The following is an 18,077-nucleotide window of genomic DNA, read 5'->3' as shown; positions in this document are numbered from 1 at the left end:
TCTACTCATCATCAAATATAATGAATACAGCAAATATGTCTTAATCTAAAATACTTTTCAGATGCTACCTTTTAGTGATTTGACCTCAAATGTTAAAGAAAAAAACACGAGACAAAACTAAAAAAAAAAAAATTAAATATACAAAATATACTCAGCTCAAAATCTATATTGCACTCTCAACATTTAAACTGTCAACTAAGGTATTTAAAAATCTAACAAAATGTCTAGACTTTTGCTTTTAAAAGTGTGTACCTTAGAAAAAAGCTTTAGTTCTTCTATCACCAACTTCTCATAATTTTCTATCCTATTTGTAAACACTTAAACTTAGAAATCCACCCCCAAAACAAAACTGTTAAAGGACCATAACATTAACACCAAGGTCATACTATTACGGAGCAAGTTTACTAAGTGATTTGCAGAGCATATGGTCTTTTAACATTGCACTTGATTTTTGCTACTACCAGAAGAAGAGAGAAACAGAATTAAAGTTGACATGAAAGAGAAAATGTACTGAGGGCCTTAAAAAAGAGACTATTCATTCTGAAACTGAACACATTAGACAGGTCTCAGACTGAAAAATATATGGCTATATCAGGCTTGGCCTGTTTTTCATCCCCACACTAATACCAACATGAACTATCTGGGAAAGAAAGATATCTGTATTTCTTTTTACAGGAAGTGGGAAGGGAGGGTTTAAAAAAAAGCCTTTGGCAGTCACGGATGACTAATTAGTAATGCATGCTCCTGAAAGAAAAGATATTATAAAAATGTACACAAATAAGTTTTCAATTAAACCTCAAATCCAAGAAAAAAATTATTCACAGAAGCTACTTATAATAACCAAACAATTGCAATCAATGATTAGAATACAGAATAGGCATATTACAATATCTTGGTTCATCTCTTAAGATTATTGACTATGCAGAAGTGGATTTACTGTGAAACTAAAGAAGTTTAAGCTTCAGGGTCTTCATTTGTACTGGCCCATGTAAAGGCCACCATGCCAGAAGAAAGACTGAATTATCTTTCTATTGTCTCTATAGAAAATGATATTGCAAAGTCATGATATGAAAATCTTTAAAGGAGTATGAAGCCAAAAAATATAGGAAAAAAAGAATTATAGCACCAAATTAGGCAGTTAATAAAAATGTTATGGTATTTTTCTGAATTTTGTGATATTTGTGCTATTTTTCAGCTTTTAAAAATATGTAATTTGTTTTGACTTATTTTCTCATTCTAAATAAATATTTGCTTTCATTGCTAATCTTGTATTCATAATTTTATATTCTTCTTCTTTAAAAAGTCCCTGTTATTTTAAACATTTTGGATATTGATGGAATAATTTAGCCTGTCTCATGCTTTTAGTATCATGTATTAAAGAAAGACATGTTTAAAGATCTCTCCTCCTGTCACAGACTATGGGTACTATCATCACAGGGTACAATATACCAAGGCATGGATCAAATTTCAGTGGAATTTTATTGAGAACTTTTATTGCTTAAAACCATACTCAGACAGAGAAAACTTACAGATAAAAAATGTGATGAAATAGAAAAGAATGTCTCAGAGGTTCATTTGCAATGACATGATCTACTTAAGCAAGGTGGGACACAGCTAGGCAGCGAGAATATAATCAAAAATGGTTCAACAAGCTGTTGATAACTAACAGTGAAGATGGCTGACAGAAAACAGGAGACCATGCAATCAAAGAGGAAAACATGGTTAAAAAACAGTGAAGAACAGCCCTTCAAAATGTTAACATACAGTTATTATATGACCCAGAAATTCCTGGCCTAGGTATACACCCAGGAGAAACGAAAACATAATTCACACATAAACTTGAGCATGAATGTTCACAAAAGCATTATCCATACAGTCAAAAAGTAGAAGCAATCCAAATGTTCATCAACAGATGACTGGATAAATAAAATGTGGTATATCCATACAATGAAATACTATTCAGCAATAAAATGGAATGAAGTACTGATACATGCTACCACGTGAATAAAACTTGAAAACATTACGCTAAGTGAAAGAAGGCAATCACAAAAGTCACTTAATGTATAATTTCATTTATATGAAATGTCCAGAATAGGCAAATCTACAGAGACATAAAGTAATTAGTGGTTGCCTAGGACTGTGGTTGCAGGCTAGGAAATAGGGAATGACTGTTAATGGATATGGAGTTTCTTTTGGGGGGGAGGAAATTGTTCAAAAATTAAATTAAGGGGCCGAGCCTGTGGCGCACTCGGTAGCGTGCTGCGCTAGCAGCGCGGCGACGCTCCCGCCGCGGGTTCGGATCCTATATAGGAATGGCCGGTGCACTCACTGGCTGAGTGCCGGTCATGAAAAAGACAAAAAAAAAAAAAAAAAAAATTAAATTAAGGCGACGGCTTCACAACCTTGTGAAGACATTAACATGTACACTCTACATAGGTAAATCATATTGTATGTTAATTATATATTTAAAAAGCTGAGGTTAGAATATATGTAAGTACAAGGTGAATTTTAAAGTAATGTCATTTTCTGTACCCAGCCCAGCAATGACCTAGCCACTACTGGAAAATTCCTGGTCTGGAAGCCCCCTGTGAGAATGAGGGGGCTGTCACAGGCCTCAACCCCGCCCCTTCTCCTTCCTCTTTACATCCTATTTCCTTCCCCTTTCCCTTCTCCCCCTCCCTCCCAACTACTTAACATCATAGACTGTAAAAAAAAAAAAAAAATTCATAAATAAAAAAATTAAAAATAAAGGAATGTCATTTAAAATAATTATAAAATAATTTCTGTTCATTAATTGCACACTATGTGACAGGCACTGTATTAAGCATGTTATATATTATTTCTAATTTTTCAGCAATTCTGAAAGGTAGGTATATCATGTTACATTTTATATAAATTTAACAGATGAAACTGAGAAACAGGAAGGATAAGTAACTTGCCCAAAGACACACAGCCAGTCAGTATCAGAGCCAAAATTCTAAACCACATCTGTGATGCCAAAAGTCTTTGACTGTATCACACTTTTCCTGTCTTAGAAACATGCCCAGGAACTTTGAATCAATAACTTAGTTCTATATCCCCTTCCATAATTAATGCCCTGTGATACAAAGGACACCCCCTTTAACATTTCAACTCAGACTGCTCAGGGCACCAGGTGTTCCATCTTGATCACACCAACCTATATTTATCACTACTGTCCTCAGCCTAAGTTTGGACCTGATTAAGTACTAGGATCTCCTCAAGCAAAACTCTCAGAAAACTACAACAAACTAAACGGTAGCTTCTTAGGTATCAAATGGTGTTAAGATTCAAAGAATGGGTAGGGATTATTTATTGAGAGCTATTTTATACCAGATTCCTGAGCTACAATCAGAGATGTTATGATCTGGGGTAAATTGTTAAAAGAAGGCCCTCATTACCTTGACCAAAAACCCTCTACTGTTTGTTTTTCTCTTCTGCAAATGGCACTTAGATATTCTGTGGGTAACTGTGGTCTCCCCAAAGTGTTGTATAGGCCTAGTATTGATTACATGCAAGAAGTAGGTCCTCTCAGAACAACCATAGGCTGGGGCAAGATAGAGAACCCTTTTTTTTCTCTCTCTAGGCCTTCTTCTCTGCATTTAGAGCAATTTGAGTATGCTGGAGGCGCTCCTGGTAGAAGAATTAAAGACAGCTTCTGCCAGATATGTGTTACCAGTCAAGGAAGGGACGTATCCCAATAGAAGACCACAAATTGAAGAGGAGTGAATTTTATCTTATGAGCCAAATTATAAAGAAACATACTAGTAAATCTGTGCTTATTTCCCTTTTGTAACTCTGAGCCTTTTGTAAAGTAGGAAATGTTCCAGCCTGGTCTCAGCTGTGTACTACAGGAGTATTAAGAGAAGACTCTCCTCTGGGACAGAAAATTAGAAAGAATGCAAGCACTTCCTGAGGTCAGCGAGGGATTCCCCAAGGGAAAGTGAATCTTTAGGAACAAAAGTCTTCACTGTGAGCTCTAATTACTCCACCCCATGTGCAGAATCTCCTTCTAAAGCCAACTCTGGAGGACTGTGGCTTTTATTTATTGAGATAGAAAGCAGCTTTTTCCTATCAAAAACAGAACCTTACTGTAAACCCATATCCTAACTGGCTGCTACAACACACTGCCTCCCAAATATACTATTAATAGAAAACTGTCAGCAAAAGCATGGAAGAGAATCATTTAAGAGGAGGAGGAAGAAGGAAGAAACGCATTTCACCAAAGGAATAAAAACTCATTGTGAACCGGATGTCAAGGATGGAAATACTTAAATTAGTTAGCTAAAACCTGATCCTAGGTAGCATTCTGTATGTGTTAACTCCCTTCCTTAGGAACAAAGATTATAAAGCCAGGTAGAAAAATGCTGTCTTAAGTTTTAGCTTTTGAAGAAGTTCAAGTGTAATGATATTAGAACAGATATCCAACAACAACATCAAAAAACTCTACATTTTCTTACTGAAAAATTATTCCAAAGGTATAAAAAACCCAGAATCGGGGTGACTGTAAAATTACTCATCAGTTCTCTGTTTCATTCAAAAAGAGGAACACAATACTCATTTCTCCAAAATGATAAAAGCAAAAATATATATAAATTCATGAATTCATTAAAATATTTTGTATTTACTTTACAACAATAAGGTATAATATCTTTTTGTAACTGCTAAAAGTCACAAAGATTCAAGACATTTCAAATTTCAGGTGGTTTGTGTACAAGTTCCTCTTCTAAAACATCCTCTCAGCTCAAACCCTTTCCTGTTTTTCAACCTTGTATGTTTACTTTCACATCTGCTGCAAAAGATAAAAGCAACATGGGGACATTAACCACATGACTGTCTCCTACCAACCGGAAATGAAACTATGAAGCCAGACTTGCTGTGAAATGGGTCTTTAGAATACTCACACGCAGGCTTTAAAATGTTATTGCATAAGTCTAAATTAAATCCAAAGATTTCCCTGTACCGGCCAGCCACAAAAAAATAAAAACCAAAGATCACCACTAGACAAAACCATATGCTTACTATATAGATATTATATATACTTATACATAATAATCATATGCACACATAAATATCCAATTTAAGCAGAAAAAGGTACAGATCAAGATATAAAAATTATTAACCAAACATTTTTCTCCCCCACCTCCATGAGGTCAGATTGTATCAAAGGGAAAAGGGAACTAACATTTATCGAGTATTGAGCACCTCTACGTAACATGCACACTGCAACATTTGTTTTTGTTATTACTATGTATTCTTTGTAATGGGAGTATTATCCTCATTTTACATTAGAAGAAATTGAGGCACTGAAGAGTACTTTCACAAGATCACAATTATTATGAAATCATTGGCTTTGACAGGCAAAGGCCTAGATCCAAATCTCTCCTTCTCCCCTTGCTTTTGGCCATAGTAAGTAAAGTATAGCAGTGAAGAATACCGATTTTGAAGCCAATTTTCACTTGCTAGTTGTATAACTTTAGAGAAGTTACTTAACTTTTAACCTGTTACTTAAAATGTAAAATGGGATTATAACACCTACTCCAAATAGCTTTGGTGAAGCTTAAATGAGAAAATAATAATAATTAACATTTATCCGGTGCCAAGCACTGTTCTAAATACTTCATGTATTAATTTGCTTAATCATCATAACAACCTTAAAAGGTATGTATTTTTAGCATAACTATATTACAGAATAAGTAAATTGAGGTACAGAAGTTAAGTAACTCACCCAAGATCACCAGCTAAAGAATGACACAACTAGAATTTAAAACCAGGCATTCTAGCCCTGGAGCCTACACTCCTCAACACCAATGTCATTACCTATAAAGCACACAGCACAAAGCCTGGCTCATAATAAGTTATCAACAAACACTAGTATTAATATTTTACCTGGCATATAATAGGCACCCAATAAATAGTGGCTGAAATATGTTGAACCAAGTAGAAGAGTCAGAATTGTAGCCCATTTTTACTCTGTGCTTTTCCCATGCTACATTGTCTTTCCATGACACAGAGCCTCTATTCCTAAGCTTTTTATGGATGCCCAAACATTTCTACTAATACTAAATCATTAAACTTCCTTAGGGCATGGGTCATGTCTTCTAATTTTTGTGATTCCACACATCCACAGCATCCTGCTCACTGTAGATAATCAATTATTATGTGTTAAATGATCATGCCATTCCTCAGCTCAAAATCCTCCTAAGAACTCCTTTCTCAGAATATAAAATGCAGAGTTATTAACACAGCCAAAAAGGCACTACATGATTTGCCCCATCTCCTACCTACAACCTCTCTGAACTCAACTCCTACCATTTTCCTCTAGATCATTTTGACCCACCATGCTGGCTTAATGTTTCTCAAACACACCGAACATGCTTAATCTTTGTGCATGTTGTTCCTTCTGCCAGGAATGCTCTTCCCCAGATATCTATGAGGCTCACTGTCTTACTACATTCAGGACTCTGCTCAAATGTCACCTTATCAGAAAGGTCATCTGTGACCACTCTATCTAAAATATCCACCCCACCTGCCTTATTCTTTGTCCCCTTGTTCTGCTTTACCTGATCCTCACTAAAATCTGATATCTTATGTTTTATTCCTGATTTTAGTTGTACCCTCCCACTAAAATGTAAACTCCACAAGAACAGAAACTTCTATTTTATTCACCCCTATGTCCCAGTGTACTCAGGACAATGCCTGGTAAATAGAGAATAATCAATAAATATTTATTAAATGAATAAGTGATAGATGTATTAGTTATCTATTGCTGTATAACAAATTAAATGGCCCCAAAACTTAATGGCTTAAAACAACAAACATTTATTATCTCACAACATCTGTGGGTCAGAAATCCAGGTATAATTTAGCAGGGTGCCTTTGGCTCAGGGTCTCATGAACTTTCAATCAAGCTGTCAACCAGATTTGCAATCATCTCAAGTCTCAGTTCTGCCTGGAAAATCTGCTTCCAAGATCACTTATATGGTTATTGTCAGGATTCAGAAGATCTGCTTCCAAGTTCACTGATAGTCTTCGGGTTTTCACCACATGGGCTACCTGAATATTCTCAGGATATGGCAGCTGGTAATCCAAGGGAGAGGGAAAAAGCCAGAGAATGCCCAACACAGAAGCCACTGCCTTTTGTAACCTAATCTTGGAAGTGACATCCCACCATTTTTGCTGTATCCTTTTCATTAGAAGAGAGTTTCTAGGTCTAGCCCACACACAAGGGGAGGAGATTACACCGGGCATGAATACCATGGGGCAGGGATCACTGGGGCCATCTTAAAGGGTACTTATCACAGTAGACATAATAAAAAATTTTTTTTAAAAAGAAGAATTTGTTCTTTGGTCATATATTCTTTAGTATCTTTATTTAAATATGATTCTGTGATCATTATGCAATCATTCACCCCAATGCTAGCACAAACCAAATGCCAATACAACTTTTATTGTGCTTATGTTGCCAAATAAAATTTAATCCTGAAATTACGCTTGCAGGGTTAAATTTTATTTGGCAACATAAGCACAATAAAATCAGGAAAAAAACAAAAGACATCAGACTTAGCAGGAATCCAGGAAAGCCTTTATAATAGAGGAGCAAAGGATACCATTATCTTCCTTTTCTTCCCTAATTTAAATCTTCTGATTTCATTTTCAAGAGCTGACTTCATTTGCAACCCCCAAGGATCAATGGATGCTAAAACCAATGGGAGGACTGGCCGGTTAGCTCAGCTGGTTAGAACGTAGTGTTATAACACCAAGGTCAAGGGTTCAGATTCCCATACTAGCAAGATGCCAAAATAAAATAAAATAAAACCAATGAGAAATGGTCATTGGGAAGCAGAATATTTACAGATGCCAAAGCATCACCCCAAATAAAAATGTACCTTTACCGAGGAGAAATCTGGTGGTTACCACTTTAAACAGGTTATCAAAGTTAGAGTCACTAACTGTGGGACATCCTGACATTATGAACTTCCTCATATGATACAAAATGAAAAACACAATGTCATCTATGAAGTATTCCTGCCAAAAATGTTTAACCTAAGTCTAATCAAACCTATAGAGCTAACTTCCAGTTTACAGGAAACTAAGCGGATAGAGGAACAAATTAAACAAAACCTTGAGGGAACAATCAGACAAATCCAGAACTGGACATTCTGCAAGTCAGCTGGCACCAGGACTCATCAAAGTTAATGATAATTAGAGGGGGTGAGTACTGTTCTAGGTTAAAGGAAACAAAAGAGACATAACCAAATATTTAAACAAACAAAAAAAATCTAAGTAAGGAAATCTAAATATGGATTGGTATTGCTTGATATTGTGGAAATATTGTTAATTTTCTTAGGTATGATCATGGTGGTGTGGTTATGTAGGAAAACAGCTTTATTCCTAAAAGATACATACTGAAGTGTTTTTGGAGTAAAGTGTCATGACATTTTCAACTTACTTTCCAAGAACATATGATACACATACAGAGAGTCAGAATAATGTAATATAATCAGAAGCAGAAGGAGAATTATAACTCAGGTCTTAAATCTTAATTATTCTGTAATTCACATTCTCACTACATCATTGTATGTCCCCTGTGTTATGTATCTAACAACTGTTCTAAACAATATCTGCGTTTGGGGGAATAGGAAGGGCAATGAAAAACATGATATTGACCCTCTGCCCTCCAGAAGTTGACAGTCTTCTTGGGGAATACCAGTTTTATATGCAATATAAACCAACATGACAAATCTGGTATATACCAAATAAACACTGCAAGAGTTCAGAAGATACCAATAAACCATCAGAGAATAAACTATCTTTGAAACCTCTTTTCTCTAATAGGCTTCTTATTCTTAGTCTTCCTTCAGTACCTCTCCTTTATTTTATCTGCTCAGCAACAACTGACTATTTCCCACCTAACAAAATTACCTGGAGACTATCTAAATATAAAATATGATTTTAAAAATAAAATACTATTTACATTTTCATTGGAAAAACTACTAATATACTATGTGGATCTTCTTGCCTCCAAAAGCAACTGTGTTATCTCAAGAGTGGAGGATGCCAGAAAGCTTGAAAATTTAAAAATAACCTCACAAAGAGCTCATTTCCAACACAAGATGGAAAGAAATTACTCTAAAGGCACATGTGTGGGAGGACATATATACAATATCATATGACACCATGCAGAAGTAATTTATACAATTACATAATACCATCAAGATTAGCAGGACTCTGCAGGTAGTAAGCTAACAACAGTGTCAATCTTCTGAATCATTAAAAGGAGAGAAAAGGGCAAGAAACAGCGAGTAGGTGGTAGGAAAAAAAACCAAAAAACCAAGACTTCACTTTAAGCTGCCTTCCACGTGTCCCTATTGCATGCTGAAATGGTTGGCAGGTAAAATTTGAGGGCTTAAATCCTTGGAGCCTTGACAGTTCTGCCTGTGTCCATATGGCCAAAAACTATGGGGGAGAGACAGGGATAAATTTCAACAATCTGTACCAAGTGCATTATTAAGGTAAAACACTCTTCACTTGAATATATGTAGAACTTCTAATTGGTAAATTAAAATACATGCTTGGCATATAAGTTAAAATAGCATTTCTTTATAAGATGTACCCAAAGACATACCACTAAGGTCTCATTGTGTTAAAATGATTCTAACAGGATTACTTTAATTTATACCACACTGGCCAGCCGCCAAGAAAAAGTAAAAAGAATTTGTATAAGAATTTGTATATCAATCGCAACTGAACCTTGGCACAGTAGTACTTTATATATTCATAAATCACCAAAACTACACATTACTATTATACTTCTGGGTTACAGCCTAAATTTAACCAATTCAAAATAACCCTATGCTTTAATGTAGTTCAATAACTGAGTTTCTCACTTGAAACTTTTATATCACAACTTTTCATGGTTTAATGCAGATATCATCAAAATATAATACATTGCAAAAGTTTTGAGTGAATATTAGTGTAGAAAGTATCTAAACCTCAGACTATGTTATTGTATCCAGTGCTATATGATTCAGACATATAGAGTGCCTACCAAAAGTTGATTTGCATTAGGATGATTTTTGTGGAGGATGGAAGGCACAAGGAGGAAGCAGATTGTATTTATAAATAATAATTAACTACAGGAGTAAATATTATATCCAATTTTATTATATTTTATTATTTCCACCTATTTCCAAAAAGAAATTGAGGTGCTCTATCCCTATTAATAGACATTATTAGGTAACAGAATAGAATTATATATATTGAATAGATATAGAATAGAATTAGATAATAATATTAATAGAGCACTCACTGCTTCTTCCAATCTAATTTATCAGTAGAAACTCATAGTCATATTTTCTATCCATTCCATCAGACAATCTTGCCTCTTCTTACCCACTCTGCCAAGATTAATTTGACCTTACCCAAGCTCGACTACACACAGCTCAGGAACAATGTAATCTCTACAAACAGAGATCTCTCTGAGAGTTGAGGGCCTAGATTAATTGAGTGGAAGCAATCCAAAGAGTCCTCAGCAGTGGAAGGGAGAAAATCGTAATTCAATAAACAATCACAGTTTATCCATATGGATTTATCTTGGAGATAAGAAATGAAAACAATAATAAATAATAAAATAAACATAATGCCAGAATGGCTCTGAAATTTGTACATAGAAAGGACTTTTAAGGGCTGGCCCGTGGCTCACTTGGGAGAGCATGGTGCTGACAACACCAGCTTAAGGGTTAAGATCCCCTTACCGGTCATCTTTAAAAAAAAAAAAAAGAAAGGACTTTTAAGAGTAGCAATCTGATAGGAAGAAGAGATAGAATATTTGCATATCAAGCCTCCAGTTTCTATTTGGATTGCATATTTACTTAGGGTGACTTTGGGGCAAGCTGATGAAGATTAGGGGGTAGGGGATATTAAAGTCTCTTCAAACCACTCCTTGAATTATTTTGGCTTCTTTTCCCCAAAGTTCAAAGAGCTAACCAATTTATTTTCAAACACTTCAAGGTGGCTATAATCCCATTAAAAAAAAAAACAGCAAAAATAAGTGTAAACAGACTTTCATCATAAGCAGATCCTCCCAATAAACTTTCCTAAAACAAATATTTGAATTAAAGTGTAAGTAAGATAGTTCTAAATGATATCGGCACTCAATATAAAATATCAGTTCTCTTTTCTAACGCCTCCAATTTCTAAATACTGCTTATTACTATAGCTTTTTTCTTTATCATTCCCACTATGTATTCATTAAATAGCAGCAGAGTAAATCAAAATAGTAATCTAACCCAGCTGTGTACACCAGAGTGTTTGTTATACCGCATTTTGCTGAGCATACCATGAACGCACTCATAGAAAGGACACACAGTAAGCCACCAGTGACATACCAAGAAACTTAAATGAACAAAAATTAACACATATATTTGGCATCAGGCTCTCCTCTAACTAAAAGCTATCATAAATGCAATGAAGAACTTACCTCCTAATAATTCTGTATTCTCTACATAAATAATTCAGAGACCTCTTTCAAAAATTTCATCTTTGGGGGCTTCATTCAGAGTAAAAAGCAAAGTTGTTTATAAGAAAAAAGTTGTTAGAATCACTGTTGTTTAGCTCACAAACAAAATAAAGCAATTCCATGTTCGAGTAATTGGGGGAAAACAAATCCTTTAGAAGTAGTGATGTATCCACATCTGAATATGCATTTGACCAATCACAAACTTGATGAGACTCAGAAAAATACACTGGCAGCATTTGTACCATGCTTCTTAGATAACAAGGAAACAGAGTGTGGTCTAAACATATCATCCTATTGATTTCAGAACCAAATTTGACCCCCAATGGCCACTGATATTCTAAAGTTATGAAATCAGACCCCCAATATTAAATTGGATTTGTAGATTTAAAAACAATATGAGCAAGCCCTATCACTCACATCAAAAATTATAGACCACAGGCTGGCTGGTTAGCTCAGTTGGTTAGAGGATGGTATTATAACACCAAGGTCAGGGTTCAGATCCCCATACTGGCCAGCTGCCAAAAAAAAAAAAAGTATAGACTATATATTTTAGATCACAATCTGCCGGAAAGCATATCAAAGGACCTTCAGAAAATTCAAGAATCCTGTGGCTTTTAGGTAATGTTCCTGACAAACTTAACTTTGAAACTTTCTCACGAAAAGGAGGAAGACAAAGAGCACCTTAAGCACACTTATTTCTCATAATATGAATTTGTTTCAAAGACCATAAACTAAAGAATAAAATGGAAGGCTAGCTCTGTAATTTTCAAAAATGTTAAGCTCAAGCTGCTCACAAGAAAATATCACACTGGTGAACTTTAAATGTGGAGCACAAGCCTGACAAAAGATAATAAATAACAGGAAAAATAATAGGTCATATCTCAACAAATACTACAAACTATTTCTTTCAGAGCAGATAGGAATCATTTTAAATAATTTGTTAATTTAGATTCTGTTTAAAAGTGTTTCTTGAGGAGAAAAGAAAGGATATAAGATTAAAGCACTTTTAAATATGCAGAGGAAGATTTGTGTACTATTTTGATATTATTATATAAAATATTATATCATGTTATTTTATATATTATGTTGAAGGTAAGCCTACTTTAAAACATAGGTTTGCCCCGTACCAGCCGGCCACCCCCATCAAAAAAACAAAAAAAACCCACATAAGTTTGTTCCCCATATCTACTACTTGAACACAATAAATACAACTTGGATGTAGCAAACATTAAGAATATAATGGGGGCTGGCCAGTTAACTCAGTTGGTTAGAGCATGGTGCTGATAACACCAGGGTCCAGGGTTCTATTCCTATACTGCTATACTGATCAGCCGCCCCCCCCAAAAAAATTATATATATAGTCCCTTAGACCACGAACAAAGACAAAAGATGCAGAAAGCAGAGATCCGACTAAAAGATAAAACTTTCTTCTATTAGCTTAGTCTATTTGGGGACAGCCAGAATTTCCAAGCATTAAACTTGTCAATTGACAGGGGTTTTTTTCTTTTCTTTTCTTTTTTTTGGTGGCTGGCTATTAAGAGGATCCAAACCCTTGACCTTGGTGTTTATAACATCATGCTCTAACCAACTGATCTAACCGGCCAGCCCCTAAAATGTTTTCTAAATCTACTGTCAGCCATCATCCACCACTAAAGACTGCATGCATTGATAGGACCTAAATCCTTTTAACAAACACCAGTTAAAGAAACCTTAACTGATTGCCCATACTAATGAAGCTCAAAAAAAATTCAAAACAAAAAAATTCCACCAAGTTCCTTCTACACAGGGCACTTTTCCCCACACTTCAAATTACCAATATATGAAACACTGTTAAAGAGGAATATGTATGACAAGCATAGATGGAACCGCATGGCCAAAGGCACAGAGATGGCAAAACATAGGTTATTACTGAGTAGTTCTATTTGGTTAGAGAACACAAGGAATGAGAAGAATAAAAGTGGAAAGGTAGATTGCAGCTATATTGTGCAAGAACTTATGTACAAGACATTTGGTATAAAACACTAATATAAATGTTGGGAGAATTTTGGTGAGGCCTAAAGATTAAAAACATTTATTTCTAACGCTGAATTCAATGACAAGAAAAAATATATAATTTCGTTAGTAGAAGAAAGAGGAATCAGAAGTTTAGCCCTCTGGACTTGGCTCCAACAATGAGTTCACTTTTAATAGTGGAAAATATATGCTGTATTTGTTTCCCCAGGGATATGAATAATGCCTATCTTTACCTTAATGATAAGCCTCTTGTAGAAAGCATTCTGAATTAGCACTTTGATTCCAAGGCAATCTTTTATCTCCCATGTATTGAGTGCTTACTTTGTGCCAGATATTCTGTTATGTCTTCTGCATGGATCATATTAATAACACCCCAAGAAACCAGTTTACAAAATCAAAAATTTTACAGCTGGCAAGAATTTATTATGTTTTTAATTTACAGAAAAGGAAAATGAAGAGTACATCAAGTTTCCATAAAAAGGATTAATGCTACACTAACAAAATTGAGATGAGAAGAATTATATACAGAAGATATAAATATATACATACTGCTTGATTAAAAGGATCACATCAACTAAAATTTTTGCCAGAACTGAGAATGCAGAAAACAGTAATGAGCAACAGCACTGAGTACAGTATATCCTCAAGGGAGTATAAATTCCCTCTAATAATATGAAAGGCACAAGACACAACCATTTCTTGAAATTTTCCCTAAAAACAGAAGGAAAAAAATACCAGCTGTGAAATCACTCGTACTACTAAAAAAAAAAAAAAAAAAAAACCTCCGCATCTTTTTAAAGAAGAAAACTATCTCCTAATCAGCAACACATGCCAAAAGGCAAGTCTCCACAGACTAGTCATTTATGGTAGGTACAGTTAGAGAAACAACAGGATGACAGTCGCTATCAGGTGGCCAGAAAGCAATCCGTCAGCAATTTGTTTCACGTGAGATCACTTTCTCTCAAGAGAATGCCTGCTTCTGGGGAGAATGACCCTGTTTTGGCAAAACCTCCCCAGGAATAATGGCCTGGTGACGAATCTCAGAGGGCGAGCCTCGATCCCGTCTCTCCACAGGTACAGCAGCCCAGCAAGCACGGGGAAATATTTCCAAGCCGACAGATGCGCGAACTGAAAAAGGAGGTCACGACGCTGAGAGGATAGATTTAACCCTTTGCTCGCTGGGAACCGTGAAGACTAAGAGGCAAAGCATTTGATTCCTCGGGTTCGGGGAATCTTTCTTTTCTTTCTTTCTTTCTTTCTTTTTCTTTTTCTTTTTTTTTTTTTTAATGATGCAGGCGTCTGTGGCGGGAAGGCCCTGAAGTCCTGCGAGGGCTCCTTCCACCCCTCAGATTCCGCCCGACTTCTCCGACAGCCCAGCTCGCTCCTTACGAAGAAATCGCTCTGCGGCTGCACCCAACACGTTCACCGTCTGAAACCTGCAATCCTCCCCATTTGGTTTTCTTCCAAGGCTCCTGCCCACCCTACAATGACTGACAGACCAAAGGGGACCAATTTTCCCTCGTCAAAAAGACACCCTGAGCCTAACTTTTGAACGCTCCCAGGCGCAGCCCCTGCCCCTTCCCTCTGCAGCTCCCGGCCCGCCTCTTGCTCCTCAGGCCGCGTCCGGGCTCAAGCCCCTCGGGGCGCCGGCGTGCGCACGAGGCCCCTCAGCAGTGCAGCCAGCGCCCCCGGCCCGGGGCCTGCGGGGGGCTGGAGACAAAGAGACTGCGGCGCCGCCGCGGCCGCCAGGACCGTCCCCTCGGGGACAGCTCCGCGCCCCCCACCCCCCCACCCCCGGCTCGCACGCCGCCGCCGCCAAGCCTCACCGGTGGCTCCGGGGCCCGGGCTCCCGCTCCCGCCGCTGCTACAGCCGGACGAACAATGACAGGAGGAAGAGCCGGCGTCCGAGGCTCGGGCCCTCTGCGGCTCGCGGGCCAGCCGGCTGCTGGCTGACTGACTAAACCCACCGGCGGAGGGAGGGAGCGAGCGAGCGAGCAAGTGAGCGAGCGGCCCTGGCGCGCGCCCTCCCGCCTTCCCTCCTCTAGGAGAGGCCGGCGGGGCCCGCAGCCCGCCCGCCCGCGCGCGCCCCTCCCCCTCCGTTCGCCACAACATTGTAGTAAATTTCTATTGGCCGCTCCGGAGGGAAGGAGGGGGCCGGGCCCGCGGCCCCTCAGCCCATTGGCTGAGGCCAAGTTCTTGCTCCTCTCGTTTCCCCTCTTCCTCAGGCCGGTAAGGAAAGGGGAGGGGAAGGAAAAAGAGAGGGGAGAAAAGCAGGGGGCTGGTCGCATGTGCGCACGCGCAGGTCTAACCCTGTCTGGATCCCGGGTGTTCCCGGCTCCCGCAGTACCCACATGGGGAAGAGGCAGCTAGTGCCCTGGACGAAGGTGAGGCCCTTTCCTCCCAGAAGAGGGCCAGGTAAGAGGCCGAGATTTGGAAGCCTTAGGGAAAGCAGAACTCACGTAGAGGCTGCTGCCAGGCTATCCCAACTGACTGTCCCCTAATGCACCAACTGATCTCGGGTACTAGTCACTCATCTTCTCTGAATCTCAGTTTCCCCATCTACTAGCTTAGCAGTCTCTAGGCGCACTTCCAACCCTGACATTCGATGAGACTTTACCTCTCCTGGCAGCTCTGTAAGGCCTGAAATGGAAGCTGAGTGTTGAGGCCAAGCCAAGATTTCACCTGACTTCTGCATTTGAGAGTCTCCTAAAATTCCGCCCTGGCACCCTCAAAATCATAGAGACCTAGCTTCCGAGGTCTGGTCTCCATATAACTTAAGGTTGGTCTGATAACTGCCTGGTGTGCATTTATTTCCCTCCGGAAGTTTCAGAGGCCCCCTTGAGACTTTATATACTCCCTGCCTGGCTGATCTCTGAACAGGCTGCGGCCCCACACAGCAGAAAGAAGGCTCTGTTTTAAGCATGCCTATAAGGTAAGATAGGATATGGTATTCCATTTTAGAGATGAGAAAACTGAAGCAGGGAGGCTTAGACTTGCCAGGATAAGAAGCCAGGAAACCTGACATCAGCACCTACATATGCCAGGTAGACTTCTCCTGGTATCTAATCACAGCCCCCTCACAATCTCTGCTCAGCCTCTGGAAACAGACAGTCTGGGCTTAATTCTCAGTCTCCAGCCCTTCCCAATTGTTTGACCTCTGTGCCTCACTTTCCAACTCTATAAAAAGGAATAATAATAGTTCCTACCTCATAGAATTACTGTAAGAATTAAATGACTTAGGGCTGGCCATTTAACTCACTTGGTTGAAGTGTGGTGCTGATAACACCAAGGTGAAGTGTTCAGATTCCCATACCCACCAGCCACCAGAAAAAAAAAGAGAATTAAATCAGTTAAAATATGTAAAGGGCTTAGAACCGTGCCTAGTTCATAGTAAGATCTATATGAGTTAATAATTACTACTATTTGGAGATTGTAATATGGACTGAGAGGTGTGGTGCTGGCTGATATGTTTGTTAAGCATTCAATTGTTGTAAGCACTGAGCTGAGCACATTACGTAAATTATCTGCGTGAAACAACATAAAACTCCTTGAAGACTACCTGACTACCCTATCTAAAACAGCCTCCACTCACACACCCTTGCCCTGCTTTACCTTGCTTCATAGCACTTACCCCTACCTAACTTTCTACTATTTATTTATTATCCCTCTCAAATAAATTGTCTAAACCCACAAGACTGCAAGCTCAGGAGGGCAGGGACTTTGTTCCTTTTGTTCATCTCCCAGAACAGTGCACACTTGACAAATATTTGTTAAAGTGAATGAATTGTCCCCATTTTATATATAAGTAAACTGAGGCTTAGTAAGGTCACATGACGTGGCCAGAATCATTCTACATACTAGGAGTGAAGCACCTGTTCTTAAATACTCTATTCCCCTGCCTCGAGTCCTCAGATTCAACTGTGCTTTTGATTCAAGGAGCTCTAGACCTACCACCTCTGTGCCTCAGATGCTTCCTTCACCTATCAGACAGGGAAATCTGGTACCATGAAGGATGAATTATTGAAGATCAATCATCAGATGGCTCTCTACCTCCACTACAACCATGTTATCCAGAAAAATTCAGATTTATGAAAGCCAATATTCTCTATGCCATGAAGTTCTAGCCAATGGCACATCGTATTTTAAAGATGCTTGGGTGGATGCACAGAATGTGTAGCATTTAATTATCATCACCCTGAAAATAAGTAAAGGTCTTAAGCTAGCAAAAAAAGGCTAGACACAAGGCAGCTGTAAACCACTCAAATTTAAAGTGCTATGCAACACCACACCAAAATCTGTTGGCCCAGACTTTAGAATCTGAAAGACCTGAATTCCAGTGCTGGCTTTTAATTCTTAGCCTGGAGATGAAAGGGCTTTCTAAACTGTAAATTACTATCCATACATGAGGGACTTTTGTCATTAGTACACACTGCCACCTGTTAGGTTAAGTACCCTAGCCTATCAGGGTGTAACCGGAACCATCACATAGTAGGGGGAGGGGGTGTAAGTAACACCCAATCTGAAC

The 18,077-nt window shown here is 38.3% G+C and overlaps 1 protein-coding gene across 8 annotated transcripts in view; it reads right to left on the bottom strand.

Moving 5' to 3' along the window:
- EPB41 (erythrocyte membrane protein band 4.1) overlaps positions 1–15,534 on the bottom strand; it is a 158,052-nt gene extending 142,518 nt beyond the window's left edge. For 6 of the 8 annotated variants that reach the window (XM_063104543.1, XM_063104545.1, XM_063104546.1 and 3 more), the window contains exon 1: positions 15,379–15,533. The gene's annotated coding sequence lies outside the window, so the exon portion shown is untranslated. Of the gene's footprint in view, positions 1–15,378 lie in introns of all 8 variants that reach the window. The other 2 variants (XM_063104551.1, XM_063104547.1) reach the window with 2 other exon arrangements.
- Positions 15,535–18,077: the final 2,543 nt, after the last annotated feature.

Source organism: Cynocephalus volans, chromosome 8 (genome assembly GCF_027409185.1).
Source record: "Cynocephalus volans isolate mCynVol1 chromosome 8, mCynVol1.pri, whole genome shotgun sequence".
NCBI classification, from domain to species: Eukaryota; Metazoa; Chordata; class Mammalia; order Dermoptera; family Cynocephalidae; genus Cynocephalus; species Cynocephalus volans.
Note: the sequence above shows the minus strand (reverse complement) of the source record. Positions and strands in the feature narration are given on the sequence as shown.